At 42.6% G+C, this 21,067-nt stretch overlaps 1 long non-coding RNA gene across 1 annotated transcript; it reads right to left on the bottom strand.

Moving 5' to 3' along the window:
* Nucleotides 1-3,830: 3,830 nt before the first annotated feature.
* On the bottom strand, nucleotides 3,831-20,424 carry LOC112479747. The gene is made up of 2 exons (XR_003046323.1): nucleotides 19,706-20,424; nucleotides 3,831-5,506 (listed from the first exon to the last, which is right to left on the bottom strand). It is a non-coding gene; the product is annotated as an uncharacterized LOC112479747 (long non-coding RNA).
* Between the last annotated feature and the right edge of the window lie 643 nt (nucleotides 20,425-21,067).

Genomic DNA, 21,067 nt, shown 5'->3' with positions numbered 1-21,067 from the left:
CAGAAAAATTTGTCCTTCTAGAAATTTTCTTTATTCTGCTGGTTCCCACTTACATTAAACATTGTTACAATTTGGAACATCAAAGACTGGAACGTGTGCGACATCAGAATCACCTGGAGGGCTCGTTAAAACAGGTGCCTGTGCCCTACCCCTAGAGTTTCAGAATTTCTGATTTGCCGGTCTGGGATAAACTGGTGAAATTTGAATTTCTAACCAGTTCCCAAAAGATGCTGTTGGTTTGGGGACCAGACTTGGAGAACAGGAGCTCTAAATGATTAACCTCTTACCGAAGGCTTCCTCCACTTCCTGTTTTAACCGGAATCTCGCCGTCCACTGTAGCCCTTGCAAGTTAATTCTTGTCTCTTCTCCTTCACTCCAGGTTTCTCTGTCTTCTGTTTCTGGCCGAGATTCTGTGGCCTGCCTCTCTAGCCTGTCACCTCCTTTCGCCCAGCTTACCTGTTAGAACCTCAAACCACACTCTTCCTCCTCTGCTCCAATTCCCCAACCACTCAGTCCGTAAAGCTGATGAATCAAATTTCTTCATCCCCAAATCTCTCCCCTCGGACTCTGTACTCTCAACTCCTGTTCAGGAAGCCACCAGACCTCCCTGACCAAGGTTTCCTACAACCTGTCATCATGGTTGTAACAGAATTGTAAAACCACCCCAAGGCTGGCAGCCTAAATCCATGGGACTATGCGACTATAATTATAATGGATTTTACTCCCATGATTAGGTTGTTACAAGACACAGATGACCTTTTCAAAAGGTGATTATGGGTAGTCAGTCAGGACCAAATCACATGAGACTTTTTTAAACCATGGGGGTTTTTTTTTAGGTAGCTAAGAGGAATTCAGATTTTGAGCTTGAGAAAGACTTGATGTGCTCTTGGTGGCTTTAAAATGAAGGGCCATATGGCAAAGAATGTGGCAGTTTCTAAGAGCTGAAATCAATCCCTAGCTGACAGCCAGCAAGGAAATGGGCACCCCAGTCCTATACTCACAAGGAACTTAATTCTCCTCACTGTTGCAATGACTTTGGACACATAATCTTCACCAGAGCCTTCAGGCAACAGCCTTGGCCTGCCCACAATTTATGTGGCATTTTAGGAGGTGTTAAGCAGAGAAGCCAGTCTAGCCTACCTAGATTTCTGTCCTACAGACCTGTGAAATAACAAATAGGCATTGTTTTTAGTTTTCACTTTTTAAAAAATTCAAGAACTTTTTTTTTTTTTTACAAGTTTTCACAACAAAATTGAGCAGAAAGTGAACAGCGATTTCCCATATATCCTCTCTCTCTCCTCCGACCTGTGTCGACACTAACAGTACGCTTGCACAGTCAGTGTGCTAGCCAGACACTGGTTCCCACAGGTTTCTGCTCCAGTAAGTTGTGATTCTCTGTATCTGCCGACCTTTCCCGTTTCTGGGTCAGTAGTTTGCCCTGTGACCTCAATTCTCTGATGGATTTAAGATTTGATTTTCTTAGTTTGCTCAGCTTTCTACTTGTTAGGCTGGAGTGAAGACTTCTAAGCTCCTCACATGCCAGATAGAAACCAGAAGTCAATAGGTATTGTTTTTAGCCACTACATGTGTGGTAATTAGCAACTGTCTACAAGTCCAGAAGCTTCTTGAGGGCACAGACTGTCTTTTTTGTTGTATGCTCACTTAACACGTGTCACACATGGTGGTGTTCAGTGCGAATTAATTAAAAGTATGGTTACATCCCCCAGTTGGAACGATTTGGAAGTTGTAGTGGAGGATGTATTGTGCCCTTGTATCTGCCTCCCAACCCCTACCCTTCCCTTCAAGGACTAAAAAAGTATTTACTCTCCCCGCTGCTGGGACCATTGACAGCTGACAGTTTACAACTGACTTTGCCTTCCCAGTGATTCTTCTTTCTTGAAGAAAACTCATCTACCCAAGGTCATGCCTCTTTTACAGGAGCATCTTGTATCACAGTGACCGGTCAATGCTGGGATGTAAGGTGTGGCCTCTGGCCCCAGCTGGGACAGCTGCAGGGTTGTCGCAGCTCAGGGAGTCTCAGAACGGGCGAAGACTTTTGTTGTGACTGTGTGAATCCCACTTCTCCCTCTGCTTGATCTTGCTTGCTTTGACCCCTCAAAGATGTCATTCCTCAAAGCCTTCCCCATTAAATTTCCTGCACACGAATCTCCATCTCAGAGGCTGGTCCCAAGGAAATCAACCTGCCACAGGGGTGCAGTAGCCACTTGGGAAAATGAAAGTATAGGTCTTATCAGAAGTTAACCTTTCATTTTGAACTCCGTTTTCCAAACGTCTGCTTGGCTTTTTATCTAGCCTCTAGGATAAAGGGAAGACTCTGGGAAGGATTACAAACCAGGAAAGTGTTCGCTAGAACTAGCCTCCTCTTTTTGTGCTTCCTCTTTCATATACTGGCACTGGCGTCTTCCCCAACTTCTAGGGTCTAACACCTTCCTACTAGCCAGGGAGCCCCAATTAAGTGCCTTGAGTTAATGCACCCATAACACTTCAAACTCATACTTCGCAAGTGTCAAAAAGGCAATCAGATTCAACTCATTCATACTAACACACCAAGGAAAAGCCATTCCTTCCTTTTCTCAGGGGAATTCATGGGTGAATGAATCAGCAGTTTCCGGTGGGAGCAGAGTTAGAGCGGTGGAATGCCTTCCTGGTGCCCATGAAAGCGAGGAAGTCGGGTGCTCTGGGCTCCGGGCTTCCCTAGTCTTCAATTCTGTAGTCAAAGCGTTCTTTTCTCAGCCCTTCCTCCCAGGTGTGTTTGCTGGGCTTGGAAGGGCGGGAACCGTGACCTCAGGGCAAAAGCTGTTAATCTAAATCGACACTAAACCATTCATTTACAAATGCTGAGTGTCGGGTTCAGCTCTAGACCAACTATTCCAAGGAAGGAGATTCCGCAGTGGATTCCGCTCTAAGGAATATATGGTCTCCTTGGGGGTGAGAATATTCCAAGTCTCACGTGTTATATCCTGAAATGGGGTATGAAAGTGAAAACGCAGGCGATATTGGAACACAGAGGACAGGGATCGGAGGTGTTTCCCTGGAGTATTAAACCAAATCTTGAAGTAGGGGGCAAGACAAAAGTCATAGACCTTCTCATTCAGACCAATTTTAGGAACAGTATCTTGTTTGCCTTTTTGCATCTCACCTGAAAAAATGATTGTTATCTACTTGTTCCATCTCAAGAGGTAGGTGGTTACTACAGGGAGTTAAAAATATAGGGTAGTGTCATCACAGGGTAACATAAGAGGCAAAACCAGCAGCCCCACTTGTATGTGTATTACCATACTGTCCATACAGTACCCAGCCAGCCTTTCTTGAAGGCACACCCATGCTCTCTCCCACATCTGCCCTGTTCTTTCAAATAACCTTGGGAGAGCCTTCAACCACAGATAAACATTTCTGGCACCTAGTGAGACAACCTGTATGATTCGTTGGGAGACTCGTTTCTAGGTCCAAGGTTCTGAGTACAGAGAACTTTTGTTTGCAGAAAGCTTCCTGTTTCTAGGAGCATACAGCAGTTGGAAGTAAAGGACATGGTACTAGAACCCACCCTTGGACACATCAGTGTTATTATCTGGTCTCTCCATCTATAAAAAGGAGCAAGGCATAATCTCTATCCCCAGGGCAGGTCCTGTTTATGGAGAATCCTTCATCTGTTCATTCTGTCAACTCCACCATCCCTTCGCTTTATCTAAAGGTCCCTAGAAATTATAAAACAGGATACATATAGAAGCATACACAGATGACCCGACCACTTTATTCGTGGTATTATCAGTCATGTGCCCATATTGGGAAAGGAAGAAAATGCTTAAGAATTGCACACATGCAATTCAATTTATTAACTGCTTTACAACTTAAAATTCCAGTGGCTTGACAATGTCACATTTTCTTAACTTGGTTGTTGGTATAATAGCTTTATTAGTTCAAACTAAGAGAGATATCAATGTTCTAAACCAAACATGACATTGCAACATTTACATTCATCGAGCCTTTGTAGATGAAACTCATATTAGTTTTCTATGAAATAACAAAACATAGTTCCTTAAAATGGTTGTATAACAGGCTCAAGATATACAAGGAATCATTACCAGCATCTTTAGTTTTCATTTTTAGGATAAAGCTAAAAGTCTTGAGTTCCTCCTTGTTACCTTTCTACTGCCTTCTGGTGATGACTCTGGGGAGCCCTCCAGCTCTGCATCCTGGCACCAGCTCCTATCACACTGGATGGCTTCGTCAACTTTGTTCAACTGGGCCACACAGGAAGTAGAGGGAACAGCTCCCCAGGGACTGCTGTGCTCTCCCATTTCATCCAGCTCCATATACCACACTGACTTTTCCCACGTCCCTTTTCTACTATCTTCTGGTGCTGAATCTGGGGACCTCTTCAGCTCTGCATCCTGCCAGGGGCTCATATCACACTGGATGGCTTCATCAACTAGGCCACCCAGGCAGCAGAGGGAACAGCACCCTGGGGATGGCCGTCCCTCTGTCCCACTTCATCTACTTTCTCAGGGAGGTTGTGGCTCCCCCTGCTGTTGTCCGGCTACCTCTCCCCAGTGCTAAGGGGCTTCTGGGATTCAGACTGTACGCCCAGGTCCTTGACTGCTTCTGTGCTGGCAGACAGTGGTACTGGCTCCTGAAGCTTGTTGACACCTACACTAGACAGGTACAATTCTGAGCTCAGGGTATTCTGGATCTCATCTCTGTCTTTTACTCCACCTGGAGATGGCGGGATTTGGGGAACAGTTACGTACCCCTTCTTTTCTTTATCCAAGTTCACTTCCGTGGTTAGTCCTGACTTTAACATCTCATCCTATCTTAGAACATCATGGCGCTGCTCTGACTGGACAGCTCTTTGTTCATCTTCATATGTAACACGGTCTTCGCCCTCGTCGGGGTTACCCGGCATGCCCCAACTTTCCCATGAACTCTGTGAAATCCCACTGTGCAGTACCGCGTTCTCTGGCATGGCTTTACCGTAAGCCAGGTCACGAAAATGCAGTTTCTTTCAGAGTCTTCCAGAATTGTGTTACATGAGACCCTTTGTCCTCTCCCATCCTCATTTTCTTGTCCTCAGATGCAGAGCTTCCTTGAGGTGCATTTCCATGCAGAGGAGGTCTTACCATGCGGCTCCCGCTTCCGGGCAACAGAGGACCAAGCCCCATCTGTTTCTTCCACAAGATCGTCAGTTTCTATGTCAGTATTAGAGCAGAGATACCGGTCACCTGACCTACGTCCCGGCTCTTGCCTTCTGATTCTAAGTCTTGTTTTTCACTCATTTCCTCAGCCTGCTGAGGTTCAGTTTGAGTCTCTTTTGTTTTCATTTTTTTTCCCACAGTCACTACCGTGCCAGAACTGTGCTGAATCGTAACACACAGGGAGTACAGGTCTGCGGTCAAGGGTAGTGGGTGATGGGACTGAGGTATGAGGAAGCCAGGATACTCACTGCGCACCACTGAATGTGGAAAATACAGGCTTCCATTTCTGAATCCTAGGAAAAAGATATGGTAGTCATTTTGTCACCTGCAGCCAGTCACAACATTCAGCCAGGATGCACCTAGACGGCACACAGCGGAGCTGGTAACTGATGGCCCCCGGTTCCTCCCCAGACATCCCAGAATGATAAATGAAGGAGCAGTGACTGAAACGTGGGCCCCCGAACCCTTCTTCAGCACTAGAGTAAGCATCTGCTCTGACTGGTAGGTTCCCAGGCCACGTCAGTTACCCGGGACGTTATATCACTCAGACTTACTGACTCTAAATTAAAAAGAGACCCAGCACGCACTAAGCATAATTCAGGCCTGTCGTGGTTTCACAAAGAATAATTCATGTCAGGCCTTACGAAGTGAAGAGGAGCGAAAGTTCTTTGGATTCCAGAACCCTTCTACACCTGCTTATTCGCCACCATTCACACACGTCCCCCCATTTCCAGCCTTCAGGGGTGATCACTGCAACGGTGCCAGTGACAGACACGTTTTCCTCATGCAGATACATCCTTGGGGAAGGCATCTGATTTTGCAGGAACAAATTTAACAGCTGACAAATGAAGCTACAACTATAAAGGAGGCAGCAGTTATGCTCAAATCAAACAGTACCGTAATAGCAGGTCCCTGCCACTAGAAACCACCCCAGAACCACGATGCAGTCACCCACAGCAAAGACACAGGTGTAGCTAAGTTCTTCTCCCTCACTAATCACCCACAGCTATCAAGCCTCCTCCTTTTAATGCCTCCCCTCTTCTGTTACCAACACAAAGGACCTGAAGTCCTCTCAAGTTTTTCCTGAATAAACTACTGGTAACTTCTTGACTCATCTCTCCAGCATCCCACAGCTCTGTGACCCATACCGCTTCCAGAATAATCTTTCTCACCCACTTGGTCCCCTCACTCCTGTCACAGTATTTGAATGGCTTGTCACAGCTTGTCAGGAAATGGGGAACGATGGCCACGTTCCTTCAGATGGCATCAGGCCCCCATTACCTGGTTTTCCCCTTTTTCATCTCATTACTCTCCCACTAACACCACAGGCTCTAGCCATGTGGGTTCCTCCACGGCACCGACTTCTCTTCCCTTTTCTGGGACATCCTCCGACTTTACTCCCAACTGCTACCAAAACCTAACTCATTTTTTTAAGAAAGGAAATCCTGCCATTTGTGACAACAGATGGACCCTGAGAGCATTTCACTAAGAGAAATCAGTTGGGCAGAGAAAGGCGATTGCTATAGGATCTCGCTTATATGTAAAAACTAGAAAAGATGAACTCATAGGAAAACAAAATAGTGGTTACCAGAGTCTGGGAGGTGAGGGCAATGGGGAGGTGCTAGCCAGGGGAGGAACCCCATCTCGCTATACAAAGGGGGAAACTGAAGCAAACACAATTTAATACTCATTTAAAAGAACCAGCCTATTTATAAGAACATAAATTCAGCCTTAATTTCAACTGTACAGCACTGTGTATTGTTTGTCCAATATTTAAAAGGTGGTAACTTCTTGATTCTGGATATGTAGGAAGCCTGAAAGTCACTCAGTCCTAAAAAGTAAAAAGCTGATCTGAAAAATGAAGACTCTTCTTAGATCCAGCATAGTAGTGAGGTTACAGGGCAAACTGCTACCCCCAATTAGAGAGACATGAGTATGGACAATCACAATTGACAAAAGCACAAACCCAAGATATAAACTTAATGGAAACTAGGAGTGGGCCAGGGAAACCTGAACTGTTACTGACAAACTTGTAGGCTCGGGGGTGACAAATCCAAGAGTTAAAAACTTCGGGGGGTGACAAATCCAAGAGTTAAAAACTTCGGGGGGTTATTCTTTTTTGAGTTTTACATGCAGTAGCTCAACCAGTTTCTCAAGGTAAATCTAGGGGGGAAATCCCCTGTGCCTCCCACGGGGAAAGGAGAAAAAGAACCGTGACATACACCAGAAGCACTCTATTCTTCAAGGTTGGCCCTCAGAGAAGCTAGTTCACAGAGCTTAACTGACCTGGGGGAAGAGAAATACCTTTCTCCAGCCCACAGTAGCCACCCTTCCAAATTCAACGAGAGGGAGAAGGTAAAGCATATGTGTAGTTTAAAGTGCAAAGACAATCCTGCTAAACGACAAACCTAATGACAGTTCTTTGATAACCGTAAAACTATGATCCCTTCTTCACCTCCAATAACTTCACACATCGCTAAAGGCCTAGTTAGGGCAATTCCTTTTACCCAGCACATAACACCTGGCAATTAAGAAAGCATTGCAAGGCATACTAAAAAGCAAACTTGTTTACAGAAAACTCACTGTAAACATAAAGACGTTGGTTAAACGTAAATGGATGGAGAAAGATGTACGATGCTAAGAAAGTGGGAGAAGCTGTATTTCACTTTAGACAGAGCAGAGACTTCAGAATGAGGAAAGTGATCAAGGATAAAGAGGGGCATTACCTAACAGGTCACTCTTCAGTGAGACATAAAAATCCCTAATGTGCCTGCCCGTGACAGAGGGTAAAACTGTGTGAGGCGAAGTGATAGAGCTGCAGAAACAGACTACTTCATCCAAAAGAATACACTGTCTCACTCACATGGAACAGTCACCAAGACAGACCACACTGCGGGCCATAAAGTATACTTTTACAAATTAGAAAAGTACATTATATAAGGTCTGCTCTTAGACAACAACTGATAATGTAGAAAAAAACAAAGGTAGCTGTAAAACTCCAAAATATTTTGAAGTAAAACACACTACTAAATAACACATGAATGAATGAATGAATGAAGAAATCTCAGGAGAAATTTAAGTTAAATCCAAAGTCAGAAAAAAAAATTAGAATAGAGTCAGTGAAATAGAAAACAAACCCAATAAGAGAAACCAATACCAAAAGCAGGTTCATTGAAAAGATCTATAAAGTTGATAAGCCTCTAGCCAGGTGAAGTAAGAAAGACACAAATTATTAATATCAGATATGAAAGAGGGCACATCACTATTGATCCCACAGACATTAATAAGATACAGGAATACCATAAACTGGTCCCCTAAATTTCATAACTAGATAAAATGGACCAATAAAGCCTGAAAGACAAAATTTGCCAAAGCTCACACAAGAAGAAATGAGCGATCTGAGTAGGCCTATATCTAGTAAAGAAATTGAATCAATAACCTCCCAAAACAGAAAGCATCGGGCCCAGAGGACTCACTGGTAAATTCTAACATTTAAGGATTACAGATAGATGGACAACAAAACAGACAGCCCACATCAATATACTCAACTGATCTTTGACAAACTAGCAAAGGCAATCCAATGGAGCAAATACAGTCTTTTCAGCAAATGGTCCTGGAACAACTGGACATCCACAAGTAAAAAAATGAATCTAGACAGACACCTTACACCCTTCACAAAAATTAACTCAAAATAGGGAATAGACCTAAGTGTAAAATGCAAAACTATAAGATGCCAATAAGGTAATACAAGAGAAGACCAAGATGATCTTGGCTATGGTGATGACTTTTTAGATGCAACACCAGTGGCACAATCTACCTAAGAACTGATAAGCTGGACCTCATTAATATTAAAAACTCTGCAAAAGGCATATCTGCTAAAGAACTATTTTTCAAAATATTCAGAGAACTCTCAAAACATTAAGAGAACAACTCAAAAAAGAGGCCACAGACCTTAAAAGCCACCTCATCAAAGAGGATATATGGATGGCAAAATACACATGTGAAAAGATGATGCTCCTCATCATATGTCATTAGGGAAATGAAAATTAAAACGAGATACAACTAAACACCTATTAGACTGGCCAAAGTCCTCAACACTGACAACACCAAAGACTAGGGAGGATGTGGACCAACAGGAACTCATTCATTGCTGGTGGAAATGCCTGTAGTGCATTTTCGCCTCTTTGAAATGACAGATGAGAATGAGGCCAACATAGAAAAAGTAAAAATCTAGAAATAGAGGGAGATAAGAGAATCAAATGATTTACGGCCTTTGATTCATTCCCTATCAAGCCAGCCTGAAGTGGCTTCACTCTTGGAATTCCAGGTCACACAAGACAATAAAGCTTATCAATTTTTTTTCACTAAAAAAAAAGTTGCAATTAAAAAAAATATATGAATCTTATTCCTACTCCCAGTACTCACCACTTTAATCCTCTTAAAACACAACTCCAAAGGACGAATATTTTAAACTTTAAGGGAATGGGGTGGTAAAAATGCAGAGGTAGACTATCAGCCTTTTAATTCAAAGAATGTTTAAGATACAATATGTATTTCTCTCTCTGAGGAATTTCCCTCTGTACCCAAGTTTTCCCTCACAATTTTTTCTTCTATACCATTTCAACATCTGTATTAATTAGGGGTCTCCAGAGAAAGAGCCAATAGAATATTTATACAGATACAAAAATTTACTTAATAAACTGGCTCATGGGTAGATGCAAGTCTAAACTCTGACAGGTAGGCAGTTTCACTGGAGACACAGTGAAGAGTTGTAGTCTGTAGGCAATTCCTTCTTGCTCCGACTGCAGCTTTGCTTGAAATAGTTGCCACCAATAGCTCCTTTGAGGACTTCGATTTCTACTATGCACCTGGGAGCAATGACTAATGAACATAAAAGAACTCCTTATCACACATAGTTTTTTACATGGAAACTGCATAATATACACAAAATGTTTTATCCACAGGAGGGGACATAAAAGTTTGTGTTTAACATTATCTTTGCTACTGGAGGTATGAGAAGGGAGAATCACCCCTTAAAGCCTCATGTCCAGCCTACAGCCCCTGTCCTGCCCTGCCTAAACCCCTTCCCATTAAACCACCATACTGAATGAAATCCTAGATGTCTACCTTCCAAACATTCTGAAGTCTTGCTTGTCAGTCTCCCCTACAAGAGTAGCCTTTTGACCTCAGTGTAATAGCTTTTACTATTCATAGGCCTTGTTGAAAGTATGACTAGGAGCTGAGATAACTCTTCCAAGCAGACTGGTCTCAAAACAAAGTTCTGGTTTGACTACTGTGTGACCCTGAGTTAGTCACTGGCTCTCCAAGTCTCAGGTCCCTTATTGGTGGAATGAGAGAATCATTCCTAGTATTTAGCAGAGTACCTGGCATACAGCTAGGTTCAATTTTTTTTTTCCTATTAAAGTGAACTTCGAACACTGCGCTTCTGAGCTGTCACAATCCCCTCTGTCAGGACAGGGTGAGGAAAGGCAGGTAAGATGAAGTATCAGAAAACTTTCAGGCACCGGTTTACAGGGAGGTTCTCTAATCCCACTAAACCTCTGCAGATTCCTTACCTGCCCCAGGAACAGACAATGGATTATATAGGTATGACTCTGGTACCAGAAACTTGGGCAGCGCTGCTGGGCCATGCCTTCTGGGTAATAAAAAACATAATTTTCCTCGGAATGTGTGTTCTCTGAAGAGTTCATCTTCTAGGCTGAAAACCAGATGTTCACACATTTAGGAAAGAAACGTCGCACTTGGCCATGCAAAATGTCGTGAAGGGAGAGAAGTCGTCCTCATTCCCCTTCAGAACTGCAAGCCTGGGTGGCAAGTTCCTTATCTTCCCTCCCCGCTCACCTGGCATCAGGGTCGCAGAGGGCTGCACTGCATTCAGGACCAGGAGTGGAGCACAAAGGCCGGGCCCACGATGTGACAAGCAAGTCTGGGCTCCCTGTGCAGCAGCACCGTGGGAAGGCTGAGGCCTTGGAGGCGCAGGGGCAATTCAGCGCCAGGCCTCAAACGCAAGCGGCTGCACTCGAGGGTGGTGGCTTAGGCTCGGCCTACACTGTCCTTGTCCTCCACCCCTCCAGCGTGCCCAGCCAGCACCCTCTCCAGGCCGAGCCCCTCCTCAGTTCAGGAGTCCATCCCCCCGGTTCAGGGTCTCTTCACCCATGGCTCACCTTACCCACCACCGCCTCTCCTGCAAGCCAGTGTGTTCCTGTTAACCCCCTCATCCGCCACCTCGCACGACAGCTGTTCCAAATTCGGCGCACGGACCTGCTCTAGTTGGAAGTCTGTGACTGGGAGGGTCTGCGGTGTCACCCCGACCTGCCTCGAGCCCGACCTCTGCAACCTGGAGCATCTACCGCCGAGCAGAGCGCACGTGCTGCCTGTCGCGCAGGCCCCGCCCCCCACCGCCTGCCTGCGCATGCGCCCTGTGCGAGGCCCCGCCCCCGTCGTTCTGCCGGAGGCGCGGGAAGAGCCCCCCTCGCGCTTAGGTGTGGAGGCGTGGAGGGGTGCTCTGCCCCACGCCCTGAGATGCAGCCTTAATCATCCCTTCTGGCCCTCCTTCCTGCGCGAAGACGCCCTGGCGTTGGCTTTTCCAGAGGCCTGGACAGTTCCTTGTCCCCCTCGTTCTTCCGAACTGTCCCCTCCATTTAAGTGTGTTGAGTTAGGACAAGTTATTGCTGCTTTTCTGAGCTCCTGGTCTCCTACCCTAAAGCCGCTGGCCGTTAAGCAAGAGGAGCTGACCAAGGGAAAGGAGAGAGGGAGGAGGAGGCCAGCATGCTTAATGCCACCAGGAGTAAAATCTGGAAGAAGCCTTGGCAATTAGGATGCCACTGGTTAGGGAAAGTGCTAGGACAGAAAGCCGCAGCAAGTCGTTTGTGGGGTGTTTGAAAGTGAAGCTGGCAAATAACAGACTGCTCCTTATTTGTACTTTTCTTTAAAGATAGACATTTATAAACTTTTGTCTCCTGAATGGAGAGACGGGGTTGTTAAAGATTGCGAGAAGTTAAAGTAATGCATTATGGCACATACTGTATGTCCTGCACTTGCAGGGCCCTGTATGTGAATGCCCCCTTAAAGTTTGCGCCCTACCTAGCGGCCTAGAATTGTCAGGAAGAGAAAGTAAATATTGTCAGCGAAGAGTTGATCAAATGGGGAAAAAGTAATAGAAGTCTTCTACATGAGAGCCAAAGAGCTAGAGGAGGGAGGTTGTGGTCAGAGAATGGAAATTTGAAGCTTAGGATTTCATAGTTGGAGCAGTTGCAAGTTATAACAAGGTCCACCAGGTGGCCACGGTAGAGGTTTGCCAAAGTGTTATGGGAGTGAAGGTCATTGGCCCTGAGGAAGGGAAAAATCTGGGAAGTTGGGGTTTTGGATGAGTCACTCCATCCTTCCTTAATATTGTAGTCATTATAGGTTCTCATGTCCTCAATGAATGTGGCAGAGTGACCAGAAAGGTGAGAGATAGAAACAGCCCAAGATGTTTATATTTGTAATTTTATGATGTTTTTCTTAAAGAGAGTTCCCCAAATTTTAGAATAGTCTCCATAAACTTGGATCTGCCACAAGCTAGTGGTCATGTCTCAGCCCTGCAGTGCATGGACAGTGGGAGAATGGAGACCTCCTTATGAGGACAGCTCAGGACTGGAACGTCCTTGGGAGGAAACACAGTTCAGGGACTACTCAGTGAATACGTTGAGGAATATGGTAGCTCATTTGTAGCCAAACGGGGCATCCAGGTGGCATAATTAAGAGGGGTTGTAGGTAGATTACCAGGGAGCAGGACTGGAATGAGAATGTCCCCTAAATCCCTGCTAACTGGTTTTTGGGTTTGAGGCAGTGCTGCAAGATATCAAGGATGAAATATACAGTGGTAATATAGTGGTCCATAGAGTCCACCTAGACGTCTTATGTAAAGTTTTTTGTGCAAACTGAGGCATTTTGTGTGGAGTGGGGTGTCAGAGGTTAGGTGGTGGTTGCTATTTTAGTGTTAATGTCCAGTTAGTGAACTATGTGTTCTCTGCTCAGGATTCCAAATGCATATTATTATCATCTCTATTTTAAGATGAGGATACCTGAGATTCAGGGAGGTTAAGTAATCTGCGCATATGTGTGAAGTTACAATCCTACTAGTTGGAAGAGGGGTGAGCTGAGGTCTTTGAATTCTCAGGCCCAATGCCTTTTCTAGTGCTTGGGTGGTCAGTGTCGCCATCACTGTGAGGATTTGACAGTCTCTGTCTCATGAAAGTAGAGTGATTTCTACTTTCCTCTCAGTTGACACATCGATTTCAGATTGAAATTTCAGACACAGTGCAATGACAGTCTATGTTTCCACACCTTGAGCCTGTCTTTAACGTTTTGGTCAGTAATAAACACATCGAGCATGCTCAGCCTCACTGGTGATCCTTCATTCATTCATCCCCTCCACAAATGTTTGAGTCCCTACAATGAGACCAGCACAATTCTAACCCTTAGGAAACAGAAGGGAAGAAAACAAAATTATAATTCTTAGGGAGCCTACATTTTGTGGAATTTGCAATGAGATGCCATTTACAACATAACTCTGACAACATCATGGGTTAAGGAGGAAGTGGAGTGACAAGAACATGTATACATTGCTGGTGAGAGTGTAAATTGGTAAAATCACTTTGTAGAGTAAGTTGATAGTATCTAAAAGAGTTGAAATGTGTCATACTTCATGAACCAGCAATTCTACTTCTAGAAATACCCTAGAATAAAATCTTGCATATATACACAGGGAAACATTTAAAAAAATATTTGTTGCAGTAGCATTGCTTATAATATTAAAAAATTGAAAGCCATCTGAATGTTCATGAAACAACAGAATGGATAAATAAATCATAATATAGATATGGGCTATTACACAGGAGTTTAATGAATGAACTAAAATTACATCTGTATCCATGGATAAATCTTAAATACAAGGTCCTTAATTATAATTTCATTTATAAATGTCTTTTAGAGTTCTAGTTTTTCTTGCTATTGAAAATGATTTACTTAAATTATATTTTCTGTGCTGGTGGTATATAAGAAAACTATTGACATTTATATATTGACTTTATATTCCAGCAACCTTGAACTCTCATCAGTTTCAATTTTTGGTCAATTTTACTAGATTTTCTCTGTGGACACTCAAGTCACCTACGAATAACAGTTTTGTTTCCTTTTCAATGCCTATCTTCTCATTTCTCTTACTTGTCTTAATCTTCTAAGACCTTTAGTACAATATTCAATTTAAAAAAGTGATAGCAGATACCATTGTCTTGAACTTAATTTCTAATGATTCATCATAAAGAATTATTGTAGGTTATTTTCTAGATACCCTTTATCAAGTTAGTAGGATCTCATTTATTCCAAATTTCGAGTTTAAAATTTTTAAATGAATGTTGTTTTAGCAAATGGTTTTCCTTCATCAACTGAAATAATTATATTTTTTTCATTTTCACCTAACAAGGCAGATTCCTTAATAGATTTTTCTCTCATTAAACAATCCTTGTATTCTTGGGATGCATACAACTCAGTTTTTATATATTTTAATACACATTGCAGGATTCCACTTGCTGGTATTTTATTTAGAATTTTAGAATCTAAGAATTTTCAGTTCTTGTACTGTCTTTTCATGGTTTCAAGACATCCTAGTCTCATATAATCAGTTAGATAACTTGCCATCTTTTTCCGTTCTCTAGAGCAGTTTGCATATGAGAAGGATTATCTGGAACTAGTTAGAGGACTGACAGACACTACCTGACTTCAAGATTTACTATAAAGAAAGCTATAGTAATCAAGACAATGTGGTACTAGCAAAAGAATAGACAAAAAGACCAATGGAACAGAATAGAGAGCTCACAACTAGACCCATATAAATATAGTCAACTAATCTTTGACAAAGGAACAAAGGCAATACAATGGAGCAAATACAGTCTTTTCAACGAATGGTCCTCGAACAACTGGATTTCCATGTGCAAAGAATATGCATCTAGACACAGACCTTACATCCTTCACAAAAATTAACTGAAAATGGATCATAGACATAAGTGTAAAATGCAAAGCTATAAGATGTCTAGAAGATAATACAAGAGAAAACCTAGATAATCTTGGGTATAGGGATGACTTTGTAGATAGAACACCAATGCCACAATCCATGTAAGAAAGAATTGGTAAGCTGGACTTCATTAAAACTAAAAACTCTATGAAAGACACAGTCAAGTGAATGAAAAGACTGCATACTGGGAGAAATTATTTTTAATAGACATATTTGATAAAGGACTGTCATCCAAAATATACAAAGAACTCTTAAAACAACACTAAGAAAACAAACACCTCAATTAAAGAAGAGGCCACAAACCTTAACAGAGACCTCTCAAAAAAGTGATACGGATGGCAAATAAACACATGAAAAGATACTCCACATCGTATGTCATTAGGGAAAAGCAAATTAAAACAATGAGATACAACTAAACACCTATTAGAATGGTCAAAATCCTCAACACTGACAACACCAAAAGCTAGGGAGGGTGTGGACCAACAGGAACTTTCATTCATTGCTGGTGGGAACGCAAAATGGTAGAGCTGCTTTGGAGTACAGTGTGGCGATTTCTTACAAAACTAATCATAATCTACTATATGATTCAGCCAACTATTAAAAATGTACAATTTCTCTCTGCCATTGTGATCGTAACAATTTTGCTAGAGAAAGTACTAAGGTCTTTCATGATTTTTAGAATTAGATTTTTTCCCTTCGATGCTAGGAATAATTAAGCTTAAGACGAAGTAATGCTTTGCCAAGTTATCTCGTTTTAACCTCACAATAGACCTAGGAAGTAGGTACCATTATTATTTTTCCCATTCTATAAATGAGGAAATTGAGACCTGGGTAAATTAGGTAATTTGCCTCAGATCACAGATCTAGTAAGTGACAAAGTCAGCTCTCTTTCCAATGTTTTCTTTTTGTTGTTTTAAACTTTTTTTGGTAAAACATACATAAAATTTACCATTTTAAGCATTCAATTCAGTAGCATTAAGTGCATTTACAATGTTGTGCAATCATTACTATCCATAGCCAGAACTTTTACATCATCCCAAACGGAAACTCTGTAGTCATTAAACAAGAACTTCCCCTTCTCCTCTCCTACCAGCTCCTGACAATCACTAGTTCTTATCTCTATAAATTTGACTACTCTGTGTACTTCATATAAGTAAATCATGTAATTTTTCCTTTTGTGTCTAGCTTATTTCACTCAGCATTAGTGTCTTCAGGATTCATCCATATTGTAGCATGTGATCGTTTTCTTCTGTTTTAAGGCTGAAAAATATTGTATTCCATTGCAATAATATTCTAATTTATTAGTGTGTGATCTAGAGTGAGTTACTTCTCTGTGCCTCATCACTTCATCTTTGGAGCAAACACATATAATTGCTGTAAGAATTAAATAAGTTAATATATTGAAAGTGTCTGGCACATAATAAGCACTCACCAAGAGTTAATTATTACTTTTGTTGTTGGTATTATTATTATTGGTACAAAACAAAGTCCTAGGACATTCAGGGGCTGGTAGACATATAATCCCCAGAGCAAGACCTGAAATTACTAACAGCCTAGTTTGCTTTCCTCTGCTAAGGCACAAACTACTCAAGGTTACATTTTGACCACTGGGACATTGCTACATTTTGCTTCTCCTATACTTCCCTTCATATTATCTTTCTAAAACACAACAATCATCTACCTGATAGTTCCCCATTACCTTTAAGATAGAGTCCAAACTTAACATATAAGTCCTTTCATGCTCTGTACCTATCTCTTTCCTCCCTCTCCAGATATCCTGTCATTCTCCCACAGGTACTCTGTGTTCCGGGCATAGTCAACGACCCCGTTCACTCGATAAATATTTGAGTGACTAGACTGGAACTGCATAAGGCATTGGAGAACTAACAAGATATAAAAGTGGTTTTCACCTTCACGGAGCTCACATTATAAAGACATTTAATTATAATAATCATAAGGGCGATGAGCTAAAAAGTACAGTATGCAACGAAAACATACAGTAGTGAAGTCTAGCGGGGTTCATTTAATCTTCTACGTCTTGACCCCTGTTCTATTCCTTTGCTCGTTCCCTTCTTTTTCCACCCAGCCTGCTCCACTTTTTGAGAAGCCTTTCTTGACCTGCTTGTTCTTATGTACTCTCATAACTCCATGTGTTTATTGCTTTCACAGAATTTATCTCACTGTTGGTTCGTTTGGACATTTCTCTCTAATACTCCCATCTCTCTGTGAGTTTTTTTTATCTCTGTATCCCAGGGTATTAAAATAAGTCTTTGTTGAATGATGTACACTTTAAGAAACTTTTTATCTTGAAATCATTGTAGACTCAGAAGTTGCAGAAATAGTACCGAGAGTTCCTTGGGTACTCGACACCCAGGTTCTCCCACTGGTAACTTCTTATAAAACTACAGTACATTAATAAAATTGGGAAATTGACATTGGCATAATGCAATTAACTAGACTACAAACCTAACTCAGATTTCATCTCTTTTGTATGCACTCATATTTTCAGGTGTTCTATATAGTTTTATTAAATTTTATCAGTTATTATACCACAATCAAGATACAGAACTGCTCTGTCACCAGAGAGAATTTCCTCGTACTACCCTGTCATAATGATGTCCATTTTAACTAGATTTTCTCTGTATTATTACAGGGAAGCAAGATGGAGAGGATGTATTGTGCGTTAACTCTGGAATACACTGTCCCCTCAGAGATGGCCCTAGTAACTTCCTTCCCCAAGTCCAAGATTTGTAAGTAGGTTAAAATTAACATTAAGAATGTTTCACATTATCTTAATATCTTAAGTAATTATGATGTATAACATTCAGATATGGTTAAGCAAAGAAAAGACTCAACTTTAGAAATTTTCTTTCTTTTCTAGAATCATGACAATGTTTTCTGTCTTTTTTAGAATCATGACAATGTTTAAAATGCAGTCTTAGAAAGATACTGTTTCACGGTCATTGGCACTCAATTTAAAAAAATGCCTTTTTGACTAAAAAAGAATGCTTGAAACAATGTTATGTGCCTAGTTTTGGATATAGATCACATGGGGGCTGCTGTACATGCCAAAAAAGTTAGTATAATTGCTAGAAAATACTGATTTATGATCTCCCTCAACTGGATACAGTAACTAGTTGCGACTGTTCAGCTTCTAGGCTGAGAGGCAAGACTTGTAAGGAAATTTAGGTGGTGTTGATGCTATTGAGGCCAAGTCCTCTACAGTCCTTCCACCATCTGCCAGATGCAGTGGGTCTGCCTCCTCTGCCCGCAGCATCCTCCTTCTTCCTAATTGTTCTAATAGCCTCTGAGAGTTTTTACCGGGATGGCAACCTTGACAGAGGGAATGGCAAACAAGTACAAATATTTGAAGATAAATGTTCAATCTGTTCTTTTCTGTTAAGATAAAATACAAAAAGAATAACTTCTTTGAAACACTAGATACATCAATCCAGCCTGCCAGCCCTCAGTGTTTTAAACGTTAAAAAGCGATGCTTTAAGTATTAACTAACTAGTAGACTGCCATTTATCTGACGCAGCATTTGTTCAGTGCTTTTCTCCCTTATAGCCTTGTTAGAACTTGGAAAAACTGTCTTCGCAGCTACAGTTGGCCAAATTGCTGTTCTTAAAAATGAGATTTGGAAGTCTGCTGAGTTGGTGGTATGAGGTATGGCTCTAAGAAAGCTTTCACTTTCATGAAAAAAAAATAAACATAGGTTGCTGAAGCCACCTCTTTCTCCATCTTCCTGTCTTGAACAAGGGTGTAAAGGCTCAAACCGCTGTAACCATCTCGCAACCATAAGGGAAATGTCAAAAGAATCACAGAAATTGTGGTTGTGCTGTTAAGCTGTTGAATCAACAAAGGTAACTGCCTACCTGCAGACTGGTTATATGACCAAAGAGACTTATTTGTTTAAGTCACTGCAATGGGCTTTTTTTTTTTCTTGCAGCCAAATGCATTCCTAACTGTTTAGCTATTAAAATGAGTTTTAGTCCTCTCCTTCATCCTCACAGTTAGCTTCTCTTTATAGAATGATATTACTATCTACTTTAACTAGGAAACTCAGTCATTCTTCACTTATTTATTCCTCATCCTCTTAGGAACCAAGTATTTAGCTAGTTTCAAGTCCATTCTTCACAGTCTTCACTAAATGAGTTTGGACTCTCTCCATCTCCTGCCTGGATTTTTAACAGCCTCTTAACCTGTATCCAACTTCCAGTCCGAAATCCACTATGCTTCAGAATTATTTTTTTCTAGGGAGCATCTGACATCTTGTTTCCTGGAATATATGTTGTCAGTTTGGCTCAAATAAACTCATAAAATTTAAAAATATAGTTTTCTAAAATCTTATGAAGATATTGTCTTCCCTAAAAATCTTAAATGGCTCTGTCTACAGGATGAAACACAAACTCTTACCATAGGTACTTTTGGTACTTTCCACCTTCTTGTTTGGACTTTGCATCACCAGGATCCAGTCTGGCACAGAGCATTTGTTAAGTGACAATATTTTGTATGGCTTCTTTGTTGTTTAATATCAAAATTCTTAAACATTTAATGAGATTAAGCAGAGTGATAGCATACTTGGCACTCTATAGAGATTTGTTGAATCTAGTTTCCAAATTCTATTGAAAAATCCTTTGTCAGTAGTAGTCCCGGATACACACATCTTCGTGAGCATTCAGTTCATCTAGCCTACCCTACAGGAAGAAGCTCTTCAGTAACGTATATGCTTTTAGTTTATAATTAGTCGAGTACATTCTCCAGGTAGGGCTTATGCCAAGAGTGAAGTTACCAAGGTAGGTGACGACAGTGTGGGCATTTCGGACAATCTTTGATCCATAACCTCTAACAAATGAGAGCAAACATACAGCTTTCCGCTTGTCAGCAAGCCGCACCAAGTTAAGCAAACCAGTGTGGGCCACAGGCACCGGCTGCTCCAGAGGCCTGGCTTTGTGAAACTGCAGGCACTCCTTTGGAACTTGCTGGGGGGCGGGAGCGGGTAGCTGCCCGCAATGCGGCACAAAACTATCCGGAAGGCTTCCCATGGAGAGGCGCCCATCCGCACCCCGACGTTTCTCTCCCCCAAACTGCGGGCCGTTCAGGGGCTTCTCTGAGTTGTTCCTTGGCCTTGAGAGACCAGGATATGGAGCCTTTCTGGTGAGATCGTTAAACCAAACATGCTCTGGAGAACAGGGGCCGTGTTAGGGGGAGAAGAGGCCAAGAGGACAAAGCCCACTCAGCCAACAGCCCAGTCTCCCCTTATTCCGCTGGTCTAGTGTTGTCTAGTCCTCCTCGTTCCCACTCCCCGACCTACCCTGCATATTTTTGTATTTCGAGGGGAAGAAAACAGCCCACAGCATAAAATCTAGTACTGTGCTGCTTGGATTTCCTACCCCCTAAAATTCCAGGGCCTCTCCTTCCGCCAGGATAAGCCGGGAGCTCCTCAGGCCCGCGCGTCTGGGGGCCGGGGGGCGGGGAGCCCTCCGCCGCGCACGCGCCCTCCGCTGACCTTCCCCGGGAAACCCCCTTCAGCGGAGCTTCCCCGGCACCTCGCGCGGCCCCCTCCCTTCCTGCTCTTTCCGCTTCCTTCCTCGCGCCTGCGCGGACCCGATTGTTTTGGCTTTCCGGTGGGATCCAGCACGGGGAAAGGGCGGGGGAAGCGAGGGTGCGTGGGGCGGGGGTGGTCTCGGGAACCCGGGAAACTGCAAAATTGCCGCTGGTGCCGCCAGGCGCGCGCGAGCCGTACGACGGGAAGCCTGGCCCGGGCCGGCCCTCGGC

Source organism: Pteropus alecto, unplaced genomic scaffold (assembly GCF_000325575.1).
Source record: "Pteropus alecto unplaced genomic scaffold, ASM32557v1 scaffold21, whole genome shotgun sequence".
In the NCBI taxonomy this organism is placed as follows: Eukaryota; Metazoa; Chordata; class Mammalia; order Chiroptera; family Pteropodidae; genus Pteropus; species Pteropus alecto.
This window is presented reverse-complemented; position numbering and strand designations above follow the sequence as displayed.